This window comes from Eptatretus burgeri, chromosome 1, assembly GCF_056783735.1.
Source record: "Eptatretus burgeri isolate ZD-2024b chromosome 1, Ebu_testis_v1, whole genome shotgun sequence".
Classification (NCBI taxonomy): domain Eukaryota; kingdom Metazoa; phylum Chordata; class Myxini; order Myxiniformes; family Myxinidae; genus Eptatretus; species Eptatretus burgeri.
The window spans coordinates 2,082,086-2,102,577 of NC_140961.1; the positions used below are offsets into that span (position 1 = coordinate 2,082,086).

Here is a 20,492-nt window from a genome sequence, read left to right on the forward strand (position 1 = left end):
AAGGTTCCTCGGATTGTGGTGGTTCTTTCAATTGCTCTTGTTTGGAGCTCTGACACTTTATGAATAGTTTATTCTTTATTTCTGTGCGCGCCCTTTTCTCCGGGGGTTCTTCGCTCTGTGCCATGACTTATCTGCAAATAGAGAAAAAAAACACATAATTGATAATTTTTACGTCAAAGACACTACACGTATATTGTCAAAATATGCAGGATCAGGCAAAGATATCACAGTGGTCATATTGATGAGTGTTAGGGATTATGATTATGATGAGTGTTCGGGATTATGATTATGATGTCTATTATAGATCTTCTACTGCATACACTGTCTGAAAATACGAAACGAAATTTGTCATCAAAATTTTTATCGATTTTTGTCACTCGCTGGCCGCCATCTTGGATTTTTGTCATTAGCAATGTTTGGAAAGATTGGAAACAGCTGATTTGTAGTCCTATGTGATCTTAGGAACTGAAAAAACACAAGATTCCAGATTCTATATGAAAAGTTGACCATTGTATGAATTGCTACATAACAACATACACTATATCGTCCCCCATCCAAATGCTCAATCTTTTCGATCCACGTTAATCCACCCCAAACCCACCTCCTTCAAATTCCCTGCATTCCTTCCTGAAAGTCCCTGAAATGTCCATCTTGTATTCCCCATGTTCCCCACCCCATCCCTCTCCTTTCCACATATCTCCTGTCTCTTTTCCCCACTGTTTTGTCCTTCCCACTCAGGACCCTCTTGTGTCATGCCCCCCTTGCTATGCATTGTGTGTTAGCTCTCATACGAGCCTCGACAAGGTATACAAAAAAAAATCTACATCGATGTGCATGGACCATGCTTGGGCCTTCCGTTTTAATAACTACACCTTACATCACACACAACACAGCCCCCCTCCCCCTTGATATGAGACTCCTGACAAGATCAACCCGAGAGGTAGGCTTTGGCACTTAAAAATCCACATGCTAAATATATTACCCACGAGCAAATACCACCTGGAAAGAGAGGGGGCAGAGAGATGGGGGGCAGGAGGTGGGGAGAGGGATAGATAGATAGAGACAGAGACACAGAGACACAGAGACACAGAGACACAGAGACACAGAGACACAGAGACACAGAGACACAGAGACACAGAGACACAGAGACACAGAGACACAGAGACACAGAGACACAGAGACACAGAGACACAGAGACACAGAGACACAGAGACACAGAGACACAGAGACACAGAGACACAGAGACACAGAGACACAGAGACACAGAGACACAGAGACACAGAGACACAGAGACACAGAGACACAGAGACACACAGAGAGAGAGAGAGACACAGAGAGAGAGAGAGAGAGAGACAGAGACAGAGACAGAGACAGAGAGAGAGAGAGAGACACAGAGAGAGAGAGAGAGAGAGAGAGAGAGAGAGAGAGAGAGAGAGAGAGAGAGAGAGAGAGAGAGAGAGAGAGAGAGAGAGAGAGAGAGAGAGAGAGAGAGAGAGAGAGAGAGAGAGAGAGAGAGAGAGAGAGAGAGAGAGAGAGAGAGAGAGAGAGAGAGAGAGAGAGAGAGAGAGAGAGAGAGAGAGAGAGAGAGAGAGAGAGAGAGAGAGAGAGAGAGAGAGAGAGAGAGAGAGAGATAGATATTGGGGTCAGAAAGGGAATGGAGGGGGTGGGGCGGGAGAGGAGTGTGCAGAAGGAAAGAGAGAGACAAGTGGGAGACAGGAAATAAGACCAAGGCTTACCTTACCGTGTTTAACCCCCCTGGGGATCTTTGACTGGTCGAGGGTTAAACATGACCATCACCGCCGCGCCTCAACACAAAGTGCCATTTCCTGTGTGTTTTGTATTTTACGGCGATGGCCCCGCTTCACACAGGGGCGACAAAGGTTTCATAGGCTTGAACTGTGTCCTCCTGAACCAGATCGTATGGACAACCGACTGAAGTACAACACTGACTGTGAGATCATAGGTACGGGAGGGCAGAATGCAGTCATTGTTGCTGTTTCCTTCTGGTCTTGATTTCTGCTGTTGAGTCGAGGCTGCTCTGGATGCAGCTTTCGCACATTAATTTTTTGGGCACGTTCTTTTACATTTCCTTCTTTTGGTAGGAGCCATCTTCCTACAAAATAAAGGAGGAAGACAGGGGAGGGGGGGGGGGTGATGGAGAGAGGGACAGAGACGTTGGCAGACAGAAAATGTTATATTTTATGAACTATAAACACACACACACACACACACACACACACACACACACACACACACACACACACACACACACACACACACACACACACACACACACACACACACACACACACACCCTTTTGACCTTGAATATGACCAAATTCAGAGAAAGAGGAATGGGCGTTAGCCCATTCCTCTTTGATTGTCTCAACTCCTTTTTCACACCATTGATGTGTGCATCCACATACTTCTTAATGTCCTCCTCATGTTTCTCCAGGTAGTCGCACCACCTCTCCAGCTCACCGCACATCTCTGCAGCCGCCAGTGTCCCGTACCGTGTCTGTAAGTCCCATTAACATCAGACCTTGTTGCTTCAACATGCATGTTCAAGCTCCCATGATCGAGCAGTGTCCATAGGTGAGTGAGAGTGAGTGAGTCTATAAATACCTCATTCATTATGGCTTGAACTAAACACACGATTTTGATGAAACTTGACCACAACCTTCATCACCGATGACCACCACCGATGAAAAGGCCTGAGAGAACCGGTGCATAACTGCTTGTTGAGGCATGGGTTTCAACCGCTCCATTCATCAGCTTCATTGTGTCCGATGATATCCTCACCAACTTCTCTTTAAACTTGCATTGTATACGTCACCAACATTAATATGATTCTTCATCTTTTTATCTCAAAGCGAGGTTGAGGCTCAGCTGAAAGCAACGATTCTGTGCAACATGTCAAACATTGTAAGATCCCTCATACACGAAAACATTTTGATGGATGTAATTCATGTTGATCAGGGGACAATGTATGATGTCAATGAACTTTGTTTCTGAAGGCACCATTCCACACATGCACAAAAAAGTGTCAGGGCAAAAAGACTGGTACCCATTCAGATAAAAATGAGGATCATGTGTGCATCATATGATTGAAGCTTTTATATTCCGTGAGGGATAAAGTTTGGAAGATATAAAGTGAACGTCTGAATTTGGTGTTTTAAATTTGTTGTGAACAAAATTGTCATTTGTGGATAAAGTGAAACTTGAACCGGACGAGATCATTATGAAAGAGTTGGTGCCATGCACTGTCACACAAGATGTCCTTTTGTGTCACTTACCTCACTGTTCATGTCATTTCAGATCTGAGAATGGTCGCACAGCTCTGTGGATGATTGGGTTCATGTTCTTCTTTTTGGGATTTTTCTCTGCAAGGTGTGACAACAGGTTGCACGTGCACTGAATGGTACAAACCAACTTTGTGTACTTTTTCTTATTCATATACATTTACTGGTGTCAAACGGCACCCGAGTCGGACCGAACAGACTGATCAGCGCTTGTGATAAGTGAGAATCATGAAATGATGATGTCCTGCTAGGTCTCTGTTGCATCTCTTGAAAGCCACCCACATGTGGAGATTGCAGCCAACAACAGCGTGCACACATAATGCAGATAACACACACACGCACCCTGGAATAGTGACCATCATCCCTTGTGCCACACCAGCACTTGCTGATCCACAGAAGGTGCCTCTGCCATATCCACTCATTACCAGGTTATAAGATCTTTAAGTTGTAGATGGCAGGATAGATCTCAACATTAAAAAGGCGTCCTGGCTTGGTTGCGGTCTGTAGGAACCCCTCTTCCCCCTAAAAACAAAACAAAACTGCCCACTGTGTAAAACAGCTACTGCACTACTAACCACAGCATCAGTCAACCTTCATGGCTTTAGATACTAGAAGTTCCAAACCTGCAACAAATAGTTTAAACCCTCTGCTGTTTCAAAAAAAAAAAAAAATATATATATATATATATATATATATATATATATATATATATTTCTGCTCCTCTAACCATTCCTCACCATGTACTCCTTGATAATCACCTATTTCATGTGTTTCTCTCTTTCTGGTGTGCTTCCAAGTCTGATTTACACACAACTCCCTTCTTAAACTCCAAGGAACCTAAACTGTTTCAGAAAAAAAATGACGATGGCTTCAGCACGATACATTGTCACTCCAAACGAAGGCAAAACTAATATGATGCAAACTAAGATGAGCACAGAAAGGGAGCATCCCCACCATTCAGTTACAATTCCCATGATTGCCGAGGGAAGAGAGTCAGAGTATAACATGTCCTTCACATGCAGGTTCCACTATAAAGCACGTGGTCATTTCAAAGGGGACGTTCAGTCGCTTGTCTGCGTCTGCAACCATTCACTTGTGGACATGACGGTGCTCTTCCTACAGGTTAGACCATTGTTTGCTCACACAGATACCTTTTCCTAATTCCAGTTTGCCGCCGTACACTAACTGCTAAGAGTTTGATTTGTTTGCATCTAGTCTGCTATCCGGAGGGATGGGTATACAGGTGATGAAAAAGATGCACCACTCAGTTTAAAAAGTACAACCTCGTGGATAACCATACGGGACCCTTTTGCACAACCGCTAAGCAACAAACACATATCTACCAATCAATCCCCTGGCAAGCATCCAAAATTCATCACCTGTCTTTTCATGTTCTTCTCAGGACTCTGCTCTTCACTCGAACGTTCATCATCTTCCTGTTGTCGCTTTCCTTTCCGACTGTTCTCTGCCATTTCAATTTTGAGACCATTGCTTGGAACGCTGACTTACCCACTTCTCTTTGGTGATTGCTCTGTTGTGAGGTTCACAAGAATTAGTTGACGTTTTCAACGGCGGAATGACAGCCAAGGCAGAGCATCAATCGGTACCTTTGTATTTACGAAGACGTTTGCTTGGTGTTTCATCCACATCCACACTTTCAAAGTCATGTGAACGTTTCCTCGGCCCATGAGTCTCCTTGTTCATCCATGGATGCTCCAAGATCTCCTGCAAAGCAAAATAATTTGGTTTATCCAGATCCGGAAAATTGCATGATCACCTTCAGAGTCCATCTCATTTGATGATCAAGAACTGCTTACTCCACAAAAAGCGAACTTTTGCAGTCCTGGTTGAACAATTATTAATTACAATCAAACATGCAAAACAGAAGCAGCCAAATGATCACACACCTTCATTGAAATCCTCTTGGTTGGATCCATGCAGAGCATCGATTTCAAAAGCGCAGTGCACTGGTGTCCAACAGAAGTGGGAGGATCATATCTGTAGAGATGATTGCTTGATGCCAGTTCCTGTAAAGAGATCGATCTGTAAATTCACCAATTCATGAACCACTGTCCAAATCCACAGTTAGTGGAGCAATTAAGGTTAATTCACACACGAACCCACAGGATGCCAGTCCATGGGATATATGTTTGCTCTATCCTCTAAATGCTGAGCATCCAACGAGGAATCAACATGTACCATTTTTAGTGTTTGCTATGAACCGACCAGGTGCACAATTAGTCTGGCCACCTTGCAGACTCTGAGTGGATAATCCAATCACAATGCCTCTGAGTCTGGTCACACCAAACCTTTTGTTATTGTTGAAAATTGTTCTTATTATTTGCTCATTAACCTCCGCCATCTTCGAAGATGGATGGAGGTTACTGTTTTCACCCCCTTTCTGTTTGTTACTTATGAAATCTAAAGATTTCGTAAGTATATTGATGCCTTCCGTTTCTGTTTGTTTGTTTGTTTGTTATCTTGCTAAAACGAAGTTTTTGCAAGATATGTTAGTCAGCTTGTATGTTTTTTTTGTTTGTTTGTTTATCTGTAATCACGTATAAAAAATTCTGCAGATCACAGTTATCATTGGAAAATTTGTAACTTCGCATATCAGAGGCCTATAGAGGTCCCTTTCAGCGCATAACATTTTGAAGGTCAAGGTCAAAGGTCAAGGTCACTTTGTCGCAAATCAGGGGAGTCGACGAAACCCTTATTTTTTTGAATAATTTTGATCGGATCGTCTTCAAACTTCATGGGAATATAATTCATGGTCTGGCGCTCAGGTGATTAATTTTTGGTGGCGATTGGCCTTGACCTTCAAGGTTAGCACCTGAGGTCAAACATATTTTACCCCAAGGTCAAATTTTCAAGTTTTAGGAACCATATCGTGTAGTATCTCAAATTGAACACCTCGATGAGTGCTTTCTCGATATGTCAAGCTTGAGACATTATGATGACATTTGGTGACGTTTTGAGGCAAACATTTTTCATGGTTACTCTGTAGAACGATTCTCATCGGAATCTCTCGTAGGCAGATATTCCTCAAGGAGTTGCTCCTGGTGGATAGCAGCTCTGTTCACCTCAGTGTGACCTTAAAGAAGTCACACGTGGTCACCTTTTGGCAAGATACGGGTCACCCTGCGGGTGACATTGGTTTATTTTTTGTTTGCTTGTTTGTTTGTGAACAGTATTACGGAAAAACTCCACGACGGATTTCGACGAAACTTGGTGGGGGGGGGGGGTGAGGTATGGTCCAAGGATCATGCCATTAAATTTTGGACTTGGTCCCCCTCCCCCCCCCCAAAAAAAATTGTTCGAGAAATTTTTTTTTTTTTGCAATTCTACATGTTTTAAGTGATTTCCAACCCCCCCCCCAATTTTTTTTTACCCCCCCCAAAAAATAGAGAATTTTTTTTGCATTTCTACATGTTTTAAGTGATTTCCACCCCCCAAAAAATTGTTAGAGAAATTTTTTTTTTGCATTTCTACATATTTTAAGTAATTTCCAACCCCCCCCCAAAAAAATTGTTTGAGAAAAAAATTTTTTTTTTTGCATTTTTACATGTTTTTAGTGATTTCCAACCCCCCCCAAAAAAATTGTTACCCCCCCCAAAAAAGAATTTTTTTTGCATTTCTACATGTTTTAAGTGATTTCCAACTCCCCCCAAAAAAAAAATTGTAAGAGAAAAAAAAATTTTTGCGACTTTTTTTTCCAACAAAATTTCGATTTATTTATTTATTTTTTTTTTTTTTGCATTTTTACATGTTTTAAGTGATTTCCAACCCCCCCCAAAAAAATTTGTTACCCCCCCCCCAAAAAAGGGGAATTTTTTTGCATTTCTACATGTTTTCAGTGATTTCCAACCCCCCCAAAAAAATTGTTACCCCCCCAAAAAAAAATTTAGAGAATTTTTTTTTTTTTTTTGCATTTCTACATATTGTTGCGGTTTTCGCGCCCGCCGGCGTGCGACGGCCACGTAACTCGAATCGCGGCACGTCGCCCACCGGACGGACAATCCAGTCGTGACCCTCTCGGACTAACGCCGGGAACCAGTCACGGGTGGACCTTTCGGTCTCACCGCGATCGAGCCAATCAGCCCCCGCGTGGGATAGGGTTGCTCGCCAAATTCGAACTACCTAAGTACCCACGCGGAGGGTAGACCGGGCGATCGCACCTCGCCGCAGGTCGACTTCGGACACGGGCCACTTAAGCGACCCGTTCCGTACTATCAGAATAACCGAGCGGTGTTATCGTCGACCTCGACGGTTCGATTAATTATCGGGCGTATTCAGCCCACTACCAACCCTTTACGTGAAGCAAGATGGGGATTCAATGGAGGAAAAAGACGAAGCGAAGCGGGAAACAGTTCAACAATAAAGCACGTTTATTCTCGACGAACGGAAAGCACACAAATACAATTCCACCAAATGCACACAAAAAGAAAACACAATTCCATTTACACAAAAGCAAATATAAAAGTGAAAACACAGTGCAGAGCTAATACCGACTACCGAGCACACGGCAACACTTATACAATTCTACTTCACAGACGGCGCCGACAACACATACCCAAAACCAAGGAAAGAAATACCCTCAAGAATGAGGTAGGCCTGGGGCCGAGACCTGGTCGGGCCTACCCGTCTGGTGATGAGACGCGGAGCGGCGATGGCGCCTCACTCCGCGGGCCTCGCGGACAGTGTCAGGCAGGGGGTGGGAAAAGGGGCCCCCTTGGTCGCACTATCTCAGCGCGGGGGGAAACAGGAGGGGGTTGCTGATGCTCGGGGTATAGAGGATCTTTATTATGTGCGACGAGCGTCTCCACCTCGGCCAGGTCGCGCTGCCGGCCTCCCTCGGGCGCGCAGCTCCTTGCACGACGCGAGCACCCTTCGTCCGACTCGCCGCCTCTCCACAGCTCGTCCCCTCCGTTCCGACTCTCCTTCGCCTCGTTCCGACCTTTACGACTCCCTTCTTCCTCGTTCCGACTTTTACTACTCCTTTCTTCCTCGTTCCGACTTCTTACTCCTTCGCTCCGACCTTTACTACTCCTTTGACTGACGAACACCGTCCTTTTATCCCCCCCGTAACTTCGCCTTTGACCCCCTCCCTTTGACCTTTCAACTCGCTCCCCATTGGCCCGAGAAAAAGTGGGCGTGAAGGCTTTTTGATCCACAAATTTGCATATATCGATCGCCCTGGGGGCGGGGCCAATTCGCCCCTCGCTCACCGATTGGACGGCAAAAAGTGGGCGTGTGTCGTTTTGGATCCGTTTTTGAAGCAGAAAATCCGTGATTTTGTACACGCTGTTCAACGTGCGCCCTACACGAGTCCAGCATCGGTGCCCATGAGTGGCGCGAGATGACGGTGATGCGATGGTGGCGAGTTGCGACGGTAAAGGTCATGGCGGTTGTGGTGAAGCGGCGTTGTGGTTGGTGGTTGTTGTTGTGGTTGTGATGGTGGCGATTGGTCCAAAATAAAGATAGTAAAAGAAAAACGGCTATCCTAAAGAGTCGCAGCACGTATAAATGACATGTATTCCCACTAGACAACGGGTTTGGGCCTAACTACACATGCACTTACCGAGATACCTCACCTAAGGGACCTGAATGGTGGTTTGCGAATCTGGTAACCACAACACTACCCCTTCTTCCCTTTTTACAGACTCGTCCCGAGTCGTCAAATTTTCGTGTGCCATCATGTGTAGTTTTCCCCTAGTACATTTTACCTACGGATCCCTGAGTGCGACATTCATGGTATTCGTGTCCCCAAAATAAATAACCTGAGGGCTGCGTAACTACCTAAACAAACTCACTCACACGGACGACTTAAATAAAATTGCCGGCGCTAAGACATACATGCCGGGGGCGCACTCATATTTACAGTACATCTTACCTTAACTTACAAATTTTACACTAAACCATGGCCCAGGATCATTGAACTCTGCAAAAGAAAGCAGTTAGCAGGGAGCCAGGCTGCCCACATGCAGTCTCTGACTCAAACAATGCAGGTGACAGGGAACGTGGCTGGCTGCTCACACGCAGTCCAAGGCCTTCCCTTTTGAACTGAACTCAGTGAACCACAACGGTGCATGGGCCGCACAAACGTAGTCTCCGTGCCAGCTCAAGTGGCACACGCAATGAGCACAACGAATGGATGCATGAACACAAACACGGTGCACGGGCCGCCACTGCAGGCCCGTGTTGTAGCTGCCAACAGGGCAGTTCTTGCAGCTTGCAAACTGTTGCCTTGCGGATCCTGGCGCACATGGAAATGAACAGGGGGGGGGGGGAAAGCAAAAATTGAACGGGGCTGGTGAACGTGGGCAGTGGGCATGGCATGGCAAAGGTGGCAGGCAAACACAGCCCGCAGAAGAAGGCCGCTGCAGGCAAACACAGCCGGCAGATGAACTGGCCGGCACAGGCCTTGAAGTACCACAGCTGCAGATGAAGTGGCCGGCACAGGCCTTGAAGCAAAACACGGCCAGCCGATGGCACAGGCCTTGCAGCAAAACAGCTGCCGATGAAGTTGGCCGGCCTCTGCCTCGCAGCAACGCAGCCAGCAGATGAAGCTGGCCAGCCTTTGCCGTTCAGTGGAGGTTGGTGGAGGGAGTGCGGTGGTGCTGGCCACTTGGAAGGCGGGCTCGGACCTACCTACCTGTCTCCCTCCCAACCTATCGCCTTTGCCTGTCACTGTACATACCCACTCCCTTAATTTGTCAAACCCCAATTTAGCCCCAACTTATTTTTTTGTTGTTTTTATTTTTACTCCCCCACTATACATCGTCCCCTATCCGCATTTACGGTCGTTGTCCGGCTAACGTATCCTGTCACCTAGCCTACTCCCAACCCCTACGGTCCCTTCCCGGAGGGGAACAAGGGAGAGCTAACGTCCTGTGTCGAGGCCCAGCGAAGCCTCAGAATGGCCTCCCCAGAGTTCGGCGATCTAACCCAGTGGGTCCAGCGGCCCACAACGAGCGAGGGATGGATGGTGCGGAGGGGGTACATCTCCTAATCTACCCTAACCATTTAACTGTTAAACTACCCCGGGGCTTTCAACAAGCGCCTCTCGCTTAAACTATTGGTTCTAACAACCCAGATTCCCGTCGCCTGTGTTGGTGTCCTCACAATTTCGGGCCTCGCCCCCAATTTTCTCTCCGTGCCCTCACACGGTCTCTGGCTGGGACACGTGGCTCCCTTTGGCAGGCACGACCCTCTGCCGAATCTCCCGCTATGGCACCCCGGGCACTACACTGCCTCCGAGCCTACCAGCTCCCTAACACCGGGGAGTGCCCCCATGGCACCTCCCCTGAAACGCACACGTGGCAGGCCGGCCTCCCGGGCCCCTTTCCGAGGGTCACCCGTGCCCACAACACTGCCCACGCGGCTAATGGCGCCCGGGCCCCCGCACCAAGCAGGCGCACCCGTGCCCACTACTCTATCCCGGCCCCCATGGGCCACTGTCCTACCGCGGCCGACTAGCCTGGTGCCCGGGGTACCCACTCAGCGATACTCACCTTTCGCAGCCACGCTCCCAAGCCCGTCAACAGGGCTCCTGCACCCCTCCAAATGGGTCTCGAGCCTACTTTCCCACCAACAACAAAACGACCTCCATTTTTCAATTTGACTAACCCAGCTAACTCACTTTATACTGACCCCCGGGGTCCCTTGGGCGGAGTCACTCCTCCCCCAATCACTCATCGCACCATGCATTCCCCATTCGCTCCACTCACACAGACCCGCTGGCCTCACTCACTCACCAAGCACATGCTTCCACTTCACTCACCAACTCTTCAACACACACACCACTGAACTCTGTCATCCTCCTAACTACATCCCCTAACTAACTCGTGCTCCCACGTCGTCCCTTATACTACAGCACGTTCCTTTTAACACTACGTAGCTAAGCTACGTCCCCTCTACACATCCAAAGTCTGTCACTGTCTTCAAAATATCCCATTTTATTTCCAACCTAAATCTGGCTACAATCCCTCTAACTAATCCATTCCACGGACTCCATGAGGACTTACCCCTGCCCCATGAAGTCGGTCTAACTGGCTAACCCTTCCCCTAACTAGTTTCCATCCTGTGCCCAGGTAAGGGGTCTTTCACCCTTGCCCAGGAATCCTTTGCACCCGAAAGTGAGGCTTGGCTTTCCTTTTTTTTTTTTTCCATGCGCAGCACCTGTGCGGCAACTCGCGCTCTTTGCACCTTGCAACTGCCCGTGACGTCATGCAGCTGCACGTGTTCCTCGTCCCTCCTTGGACGGGACCATCCGGCAGAGATACCCCTCCTGCGGATTCCAACCCCACGTGCAGCCATGACGTCACCGTGCGCATATAAAAAAACACAAGCCCCACGTTTCGAGGGTTCCCCACGCGAACACATGTGCTTTGCCCGTTGGAGCTGAACACACGATCGCGTGGAGAACCCGTCGGTCCAAATCCATTTACCTGCCTAAACTTTGTCCGTCCGCGGGATCGGCAAATCCACCGCGTGCGTTTCCGGACCGGGACTTCACTCGCAAGCGAGCACGTGGCGGTCTCGTGCGTTGCACAGCACGAACCGCGTGCTCACTGCTGGGTGAACCCGGCACGGTCCTCGAAACAACTACAGCCGCTACTCGGCTTTCTCTCCTCTGTCGCCGTCTCCGTCGCCATTCCACACACGCATACCTGCGTGTCACGACGCACACAGTCCACACCATCACATTCACACGGGGAGACGCGGCTGCGTGCTCCCGCATGCCAACCGACATCTCCCTCTCATACCGCTCTCTCACACACACGGTCTCCCTGGCACACAGCGACCTTGCACACGGCCGTTCACTCACGCACGGTGCCTCACCCGCACTCCGTGCCTCATCCACACACGCGGGGGCACTCACCCGCGGTACCTCACTCATACACACGGCGACACTCACACACGCGGTCTCTTCCATACACGGTGCCTCACCCACACACGCGGGGGCACTAACCCGCGGTGCCTCACTCGCACTCCGTGCCTCATTCACACACACGGCGACACTCACACACGGTGCCCCATCCACACCCGGCGTGCTGGGAAGCACGCACTCTGGCACCATCGCCACCACACCACTCACACACGGGGTCGCTTCCACACACGGGGACGCACTCACACCTTGCACCACACACACAGGGACAACCACACTGGGGATTCGTGTCCCCACAAGGGTCTCCGGGGCCTCTATACCCCCCAAGCTCTCCAAGCACCTGTCCACAGCACTCGTCCCCTCAACCTCGCAAAGCACGACCGAACTCACCTGGTCGTGACTCGCCTCAAGGGGGCATACTCCCTCCCCTCGTTCCTGGAGGAGGCCATCCAGGTGCTCGCACCGGGTCCCTACACGCTCCGCGAGCTCAACCCCATTGTCCTCCACTACCTCCGTGTGTGCGTGCGCGTCACTTACCCCGTCTTCATCGTGTAGTCTTCCCTCTATTTTTTCTGTCTCCCGTGTCTCTGCCAACTCTTCACCCTTTACCTCCCTTGTCTCAACTATTATTTCTGTTGTCGTCACCTCGTGTCTCGTCTCACACGTTTTGGTCTCCCATTTAATTTTTCCCTTTCGGTCATCGTCCACGACCCTCGCCCAACACGTTCCACGAATTATTTTTTCACGCGCCTCCACCGCGGGCCTGTCAGCCGTTGCACCCCCACCCAGCTCGTTTGCTCCCACACGTGAAGTCGCCATTCCCAGCTCCCTGGTCACGGCCTTCATGCCCGCCTGCAGGCATCGGCCCATGTTCTGCGTCTCACCCCGCAGCTCTTTCATTTCTTCTTTCATGTTTGCTTCCATTCCGTTTATTTGCTGTGTATTCGCATCCATCGTCGTTTTCACTTCATTTGTATTTGTATCCATCTTTTCGATCATTTTCCCATTCGTCTTTTTCGTTCATGCCTTTCATTTCGTTTTTTATTTCATTTGTCATTGCCGCCAGCATGGCAATAGGCTGGGCCATGTCGGATGCACTCAAGTGAGCCGTTTCGGCAGGGGGTTGGGGAAGGGTCTTGGTGGAGAGGGGGGGAAGGTGTCATACACCGCGGCACGCTGCCGCACCCACCTCGGGCCCTGGGTTCAGTTGGGCGAGTCCGTGTTCCTGCACAATCAACATTTCCTGCTGGGGATTCCATCCCTGGACCATGGACTCTACATTATTACACATATACATTTCTAATACCCCCGGCTCCCGCTCGCCTTGAGACGCCATCTTGCTTCTCGTGAAGGGTTAATTTGCTCGCTCGTAATTTGGAGGGGAATCGGGGTCGCTTCTCTCACCCCTGGACCGATTCCCGTGAATTTCGCTGGAGACAGGAGAGCCTGTTGTCCCGCTCTCCAATACCAGTGCCGCGAGGAGAGCGATGGTTGTATCCCACTCCTGACACCAGTGTTGCGGTTTTGCGCCCGCCGGCGTGCGACGGCCACGTAACTCGAATCGCGGCACGTCGCCCACCGGACGGACAATCCAGTCGTGACCCTCTCGGACTAACGCCGGGAACCAGTCACGGGTGGACCTTTCGGTCTCACCCGGATCGAGCCAATCAGCCCCGCGTGGGATAGGGTTGCTCGCCAAATTCGAACTACCTAAGTACCCACGCGGAGGGTAGACCGGGCGATCGCACCTCGCCGCAGGTCGACTTCGGACACGGGCCACTTAAGCGACCCGTTCCGTACTATCAGAATAACCGAGCGGTGTTATCGTCGACCTCGACGGTTCGATTAATTATCGGGCGTATTCAGCCCACTACCAACCCTTTACGTGAAGCAAGATGGGGATTCAATGGAGGAAAAAGACGAAGCGAAGCGGGAAACAGTTCAACAATAAAGCACGTTTATTCTCGACGAACGGAAAGCACACAAATACAATTCCACCAAATGCACACAAAAAAGAAAACACAATTCCATTTACACAAAAAGCAAATATAAAAGTGAAAACACAGTGCAGAGCTAATACCGACTACCGAGCACACGGCAACACTTATACAATTCTACTTCACAGACGGCGCCGACAACACATACCCAAAACCAAGGAAAAGAAATACCCTCAAGAATGAGGTAGGCCTGGGGCCGAGACCTGGTCGGGCCTACCCGTCTGGTGATGAGACGCGGAGCGGCGATGGCGCCTCACTCCGCGGGCCTCGCGGACAGTGTCAGGCAGGGGGTGGGAAAAGGGGCCCCCTTGGTCGCACTATCTCAGCGCGGGGGGAAACAGGAGGGGGGTTGCTGATGCTCGGGGTATAGAGGATCTTTATTATGTGCGACGAGCGTCTCCACCTCGGCCAGGTCGCGCTGCCGGCCTCCCTCGGGCGCGCAGCTCCTTGCACGACGCGAGCACCCTTCGTCCGACTCGCCGCCTCTCCACAGCTCGTCCCCTCCGTTCCGACTCTCCTTCGCCTCGTTCCGACCTTTACGACTCCCTTCTTCCTCGTTCCGACTTTTACTACTCCTTTCTTCCTCGTTCCGACTTCTTACTCCTTCGCTCCGACCTTTACTACTCCTTTGACTGACGAACACCGTCCTTTTATCCCCCCCGTAACTTCGCCTTTGACCCCCTCCCTTTGACCTTTCAACTCGCTCCCCATTGGCCCGAGAAAAAGTGGGCGTGAAGGCTTTTTGATCCACAAATTTGCATATATCGATCGCCCTGGGGGCGGGGCCAATTCGCCCCTCGCTCACCGATTGGACGGCAAAAAGTGGGCGTGTGTCGTTTGGATCCGTTTTTGAAGCAGAAAATCCGTGATTTTGTACACGCTGTTCAACGTGCGCCCTACACGAGTCCAGCATCGGTGCCCATGAGTGGCGCGAGATGACGGTGATGCGATGGTGGCGAGTTGCGACGGTAAAGGTCATGGCGGTTGTGGTGAAGCGGCGTTGTGGTTGGTGGTTGTTGTTGTGGTTGTGATGGTGGCGATTGGTCCAAAATAAAGATAGTAAAAGAAAAACGGCTATCCTAAAGAGTCGCAGCACGTATAAATGACATGTATTCCCACTAGACAACGGGTTTGGGCCTAACTACACATGCACTTACCGAGATACCTCACCTAAGGGACCTGAATGGTGGTTTGCGAATCTGGTAACCACAACAATATTTTAAGTGATTTCCAACCCCCACCCCAAAAAAATTGTTACCCCCCCAATTTTTTTTTGCATTTCTACATGTTTTAAGTGATTTCCAAACCCCCCAAAAAATTGTAAGAGAAAAAAAAAATTTGCAACTTTTTTTTCAACAAAATTTCGATTTTTATTTTATTTTATTTTTTGCATTTTTACATGTTTTAAGTGATTTCCAACCCCCCCTCCCCAAAAAAAATATTGGAGAAAAGAACTATAATTCTCAGCACTGTTGACATATTTAATGAATAAGATATAAGGTTCACTTGAGTGACCCAGCAGTATTGGCGGCGTAGGTTTTGCACTCTCCTGAGTGCTCCCCCTCTAGTTTTTACATTCTGAATTTATACCAAGGATAAAATAACATGCAGTGAACAAATTGTACAATGCTGCTGCTTTCTCCATTGCAATGGTGATGTGCTCCCGAAAAATCATTGTTTCTTCACAGTTACTGGACTCTCATTGTAACGATTTTATTGACCTGGGCTGATGTTGAATCTGATGAGGATACTCATAACTATGAATGACCATGACGGAGACATTCCCTTTGATCATCATGATGAAGATCATCGCGATGATTCGGACCATTGTGAGGAGGGAGAGAACACTCACCATCATGATCTGCCACTGGAATGGGAAAGATCCCTCTATTGCCGCATGCAGGAGAATCCCAAGAGCCCACACGTCGACCGCAGGACCATTGTAGCCCTCGTCTCTGTACATCTCCGGAGCCATATATTCAGGTGTTCCACGTCTTCCAAACAGGAGTGTGCCAGGTGTCAACACAAGTGAAAGGCCGAAGTCGGTGACCTTAAGGGCACCGAGGTCATCGTACATGATGTTCTCGAGCTGTTGGGGGGGGGGGGGGAGCAGACGAAGATAAGATCAAAGTGTGGAAGATATAAAGTTTGTATTTTCAGAAAGGAATCTTATACCTGCTTTACTCAACTCGTATCACCATTCCTTTACAAAGCTCACTCTTTATTTACTTTATATCACATGAAATGTAATCACCAAAAATGTCATATCACCTGAACTCTAAATAAACACACCACAAGATCACGTGGTTTGAGGACATTGGGTGAGACAAATACAACACTGAATGTTTTAACAACAATGTTACTTATTGCATGAACATTATCAACTTAAAACACAGAAATGTCTGACAGGTGAAAATTGATATCTCAACGTATGAGATCAATTGGCCAATCATGCCTGTGGCATATCAACCCCACTGTAACATAATCAAGCAATGCATGAGTACAACTTGGAGAAGTGGGGGGAGGGGAGGCCATGCAATTAAGTGAAGGTTATGTTAATACAGACAACATGTTGATGCTTTACAACACCCACAACCCACAACAGCAATATCTCAACATACTCAAGAACTGGAAGTTCTATTGGACAACAACAACCAGTACCCCATCACTTATTGTTCAACATTTCAATTTCTTTATGAACCATCAAGCAACAGGACAGTCGACGTGCACATTTGTTCCTGAGCTCAAGAAACTCTCAAATTTTCTGCGAGTTCGGAAAAGCACCAGAGGACGTGCGACGTGACCTGCTCATCATCGGTGTGACGGACAATCGCATGCGTTGAAGCCTGTTGGCCAATCGGACATTCGAATTCACGACAGCAAATGACTTTGCCATTGCCATGGAGGGTGTGGACATCAACGTTGCTGACATCGGCATCACCGTTCATCCGGTCAGGCTCCGACCAACCTCGCTGTCATCGGGTCGATCATCCCAGCACCAGCAAAAGAAGCCCAGATGTCCACCATCAATTAGCTACGCCAGCAACATGTGTGACCGCTGTCATGGTAAGCATTCACTGGATGAATGTCGCGACAAAAATTGCACATGCAATGTTTGTCACAAGAGGTGCCAAAATCGCTCCAGCCTCTCTCTCTCCCCCTCAAACACAAGGAGAAAGCAGCAGAACAAGGACATCTCATCAGTTCAGTGTAGCATGTCGACGAGGCAAGCTTCACTTTTGGTGACACCTTCAAGATGTATGAAAGATTTTACATCATCTCTGACACCAAATCTGAACCTCTGCTGGTTCTCATCGGTATCGATGTTTGGAAATGGAGGTCGACACCAGTGTCACTGTTTCCCTTGTCAGCTGAGCTACTTTCACCAACCTGTGCAGTGAACCTGACCGATCTGAACTGTACCAGGTGTCCTATCTGCTCTCCACCTACATGGCTGAGCAGATCAAACCAAGTGGAACTTGTGATATTACCGTCGCTTACAGCAATCGTTATTGGTCTTGCCCTTAATGGGATGCAAGACGATTAGTGTGTGTGTGTGTGTGTGTGTGTGTGTGTGTGTGTGTGTGTGTGTGTGTGTGTGTGTGTGTGTGTGTGTGTGTGTGTGTGTGTGTGTGTGTGTGTGTGCGTGCGCATCTCTATATTTTCACTTAGAAAATGTTTTTATCTGCAACCGCCTGTCTGATCGATGCGAAACTTCAAACATCGGAGAGACTCCTCGTGGAGAATATGTTATTGCTAACTGTGATGTCATAGGTCACATGGTATAGCAGCCATGTTGGGTTAAAGGAATAAATTTGGACATAATTTTCTCCAAAACCGGTCAACAAACAAAATTGAAACTTGACACATGTCATCTCCCCATGGGATATGCAGGGTGTGGTGGAAAATAACTCAATTTCCACAAGTTGGATCAGCGTACCAAAGGGGAATCTTTGATTTCGTATATACGGAGTAACAACATTGAATGCTTGACTTGCGTTGTTTTGTGTGTTTTGTAGAATAAAGTGTTTTACAGTGGCCGGATTGCAAATCCTGGCACCAACCTCCGAGAAAGGTCCCCAACTGGAAGCGGATGTCCACCGACATAGTTGGGCACCAGATATGGATGGCCGTTGGCTTACAAAGATCTCTGAAGGGTGAGTCATACTGTCTTATCAATGACATGCACACATCCACATACAATGACAGAAACCTCTCCAAATCCTGGTCTTTAACTGATCTCCTTCTCCGACTGCATGATCATCATGTTTTGTGTAGATTCATTTTACCTTTATGTCTCCGTGTATGACGTTCTTGCTGTGCATGCAGCTGAACACAGAAGCCGCCTGGAAAGAAAGGACTGACTTAATGGGTGGTTACACAAATAGGAGTTTCCAAAAAATCTTATTCATTTAAAATATCCTGTTTTTAAACCACACGATAAACATCACAAATAACGAATCCAATCAACATCGGCTCAGCTCACCTGATGAATAATGGGTCGCACCTGTTCCTCAGTCATGAGTGTACCTTGATGATTGAGATAATCAAGCAGATCACCTGTGCAGATAATCAAACAGATACCATGAGTGACTGAAACAGGTCAGGTCAGGTATGGGAGCATGTGCCAGAACAACGCGTCGCTGCGTCCACTTTCCGCCGGTACTCCAGGGGCCTCCGTCTGGCCATCCCCCAGGCAGATGCCAGGCCCATCCCCATCTCCTTGAGATGATGGTCAACCTGTTGCAACCATGAGGCACGTGGTCGACCCACTGGCCTCCTCCACTCATGAGACTCACCCTTCCCTTTCCAGAGAGGAACAACAAGGCCCCTCTTCCAGTCAGTTGGGATGATGCCTGTGTTCCAAGCAGAGCACAAAACTGCATGCAACGACACGAGTGCAGCATTTCCACCAGCCTTGAGAAGTTCGGCATGGATGCCACAGATCCCTGGAGCTTTGCCCCATTTCAACTGGTTCATCACAGCCCGTGTTTCCACAAGCGAAGGTGGACCACAGTTGATTTGAGGGTCAGCAACAGGGATTGTAACACCCTTGACGTCCAACTCGACAGTTGGGGGATCAGCCTGGTACAACCGCTCAAAGTAACCGGCCCAGCCGGCCTTCACTTCAGACTGCTCTGTCAAGAGCCTACCACTCTCTGCTCGAACTGCAGTGCTCCGAGGGATGGGCTTGGATGAACGTAATGCGCGAATTCCCCTGTAAGCGGGATGAGAATCACCTGTCCACAGGTGATGCTCTACCCCCTCACAGATTCCTCGCACATAGGCCTCCTTGTCCACCCTCAGTGCACGTACAGTTTTACGCCTCAGCTCCCTGAACAGCTCAGCTCTGCCATTCAGCCTGGCCCTGCGACTCTGGTCAATGGTATCCAGTGTCCCTTGAGAGACAAAATTCTTCTTTGCCCTGCGGTGAGCTCCAAGGCATCCACCGGCAACATCAAGGACGGTGGTCTTGAAGGCGCTCCACAACTCTTCAGGACCCCCCAAAGCACCCAGACCCCCCAAGTGTCCATCAGCCTGTTCGCAAACTCCTCAGCTACTCTCTCATCCCTGAGCTTGGCAACATCCAGCCTAGGCTGCGATGGTACCATTCTCCAGGATTTAAGGTGCAGCTTTAGAGTTGCTACAACAAGCCTGTGGTCAGTATTGAGGAACTGAGCACTCCGGTAGACCCTGCATTTCTGGATCATCCTCCAACGACCGTCAATGAGGACATGGTCAATCTCCTTTGCCACACCGCCAGCATTCGAATACCAAGTCCAGCGATGAGCTTGTGGGCGCTGAAACCATGAACCAGCCACCCTAAGTCCATGACTTCTTGCAAAGTCAAGGAACTTATTGCTATTCAGGTTCACAGTTCCAGACTCATGGAGACCAACACACACCCCATAACCATCCCTATCAGTTCCAGTCAATGCATTGAAATCGCCCAAGACTAGAAGTGACAGTTCTCATTACATATGTTATTAATTATGTAACACACCAGTACACATACACCACACAAAACACACCACACAAAACAACACAAAATACACCACACAAAACTACACAAAACACAACACAAAAATACACAAAATACACCACACAAAACTACACAAAATACACCACACAAAACTACACAAAATAAACCACACACTACACAAAATAAACCACACAAAACTACACAAAATACACCACACAAAACTACACAAAACACACCACACAAAATAACACAAAATACACCACACAAAACTACACAAAACACCACACAAAACACACCACACAAAACTACACAAAATAAAC

The 20,492-nt window shown here is 48.4% G+C and overlaps 1 pseudogene; it reads right to left on the bottom strand.

Moving 5' to 3' along the window:
• The window catches only part of LOC147033780 (uncharacterized), a 2,255-nt pseudogene extending 1,817 nt beyond the window's left edge, over positions 1-438 (bottom strand).
• Between the last annotated feature and the right edge of the window lie 20,054 nt (positions 439-20,492).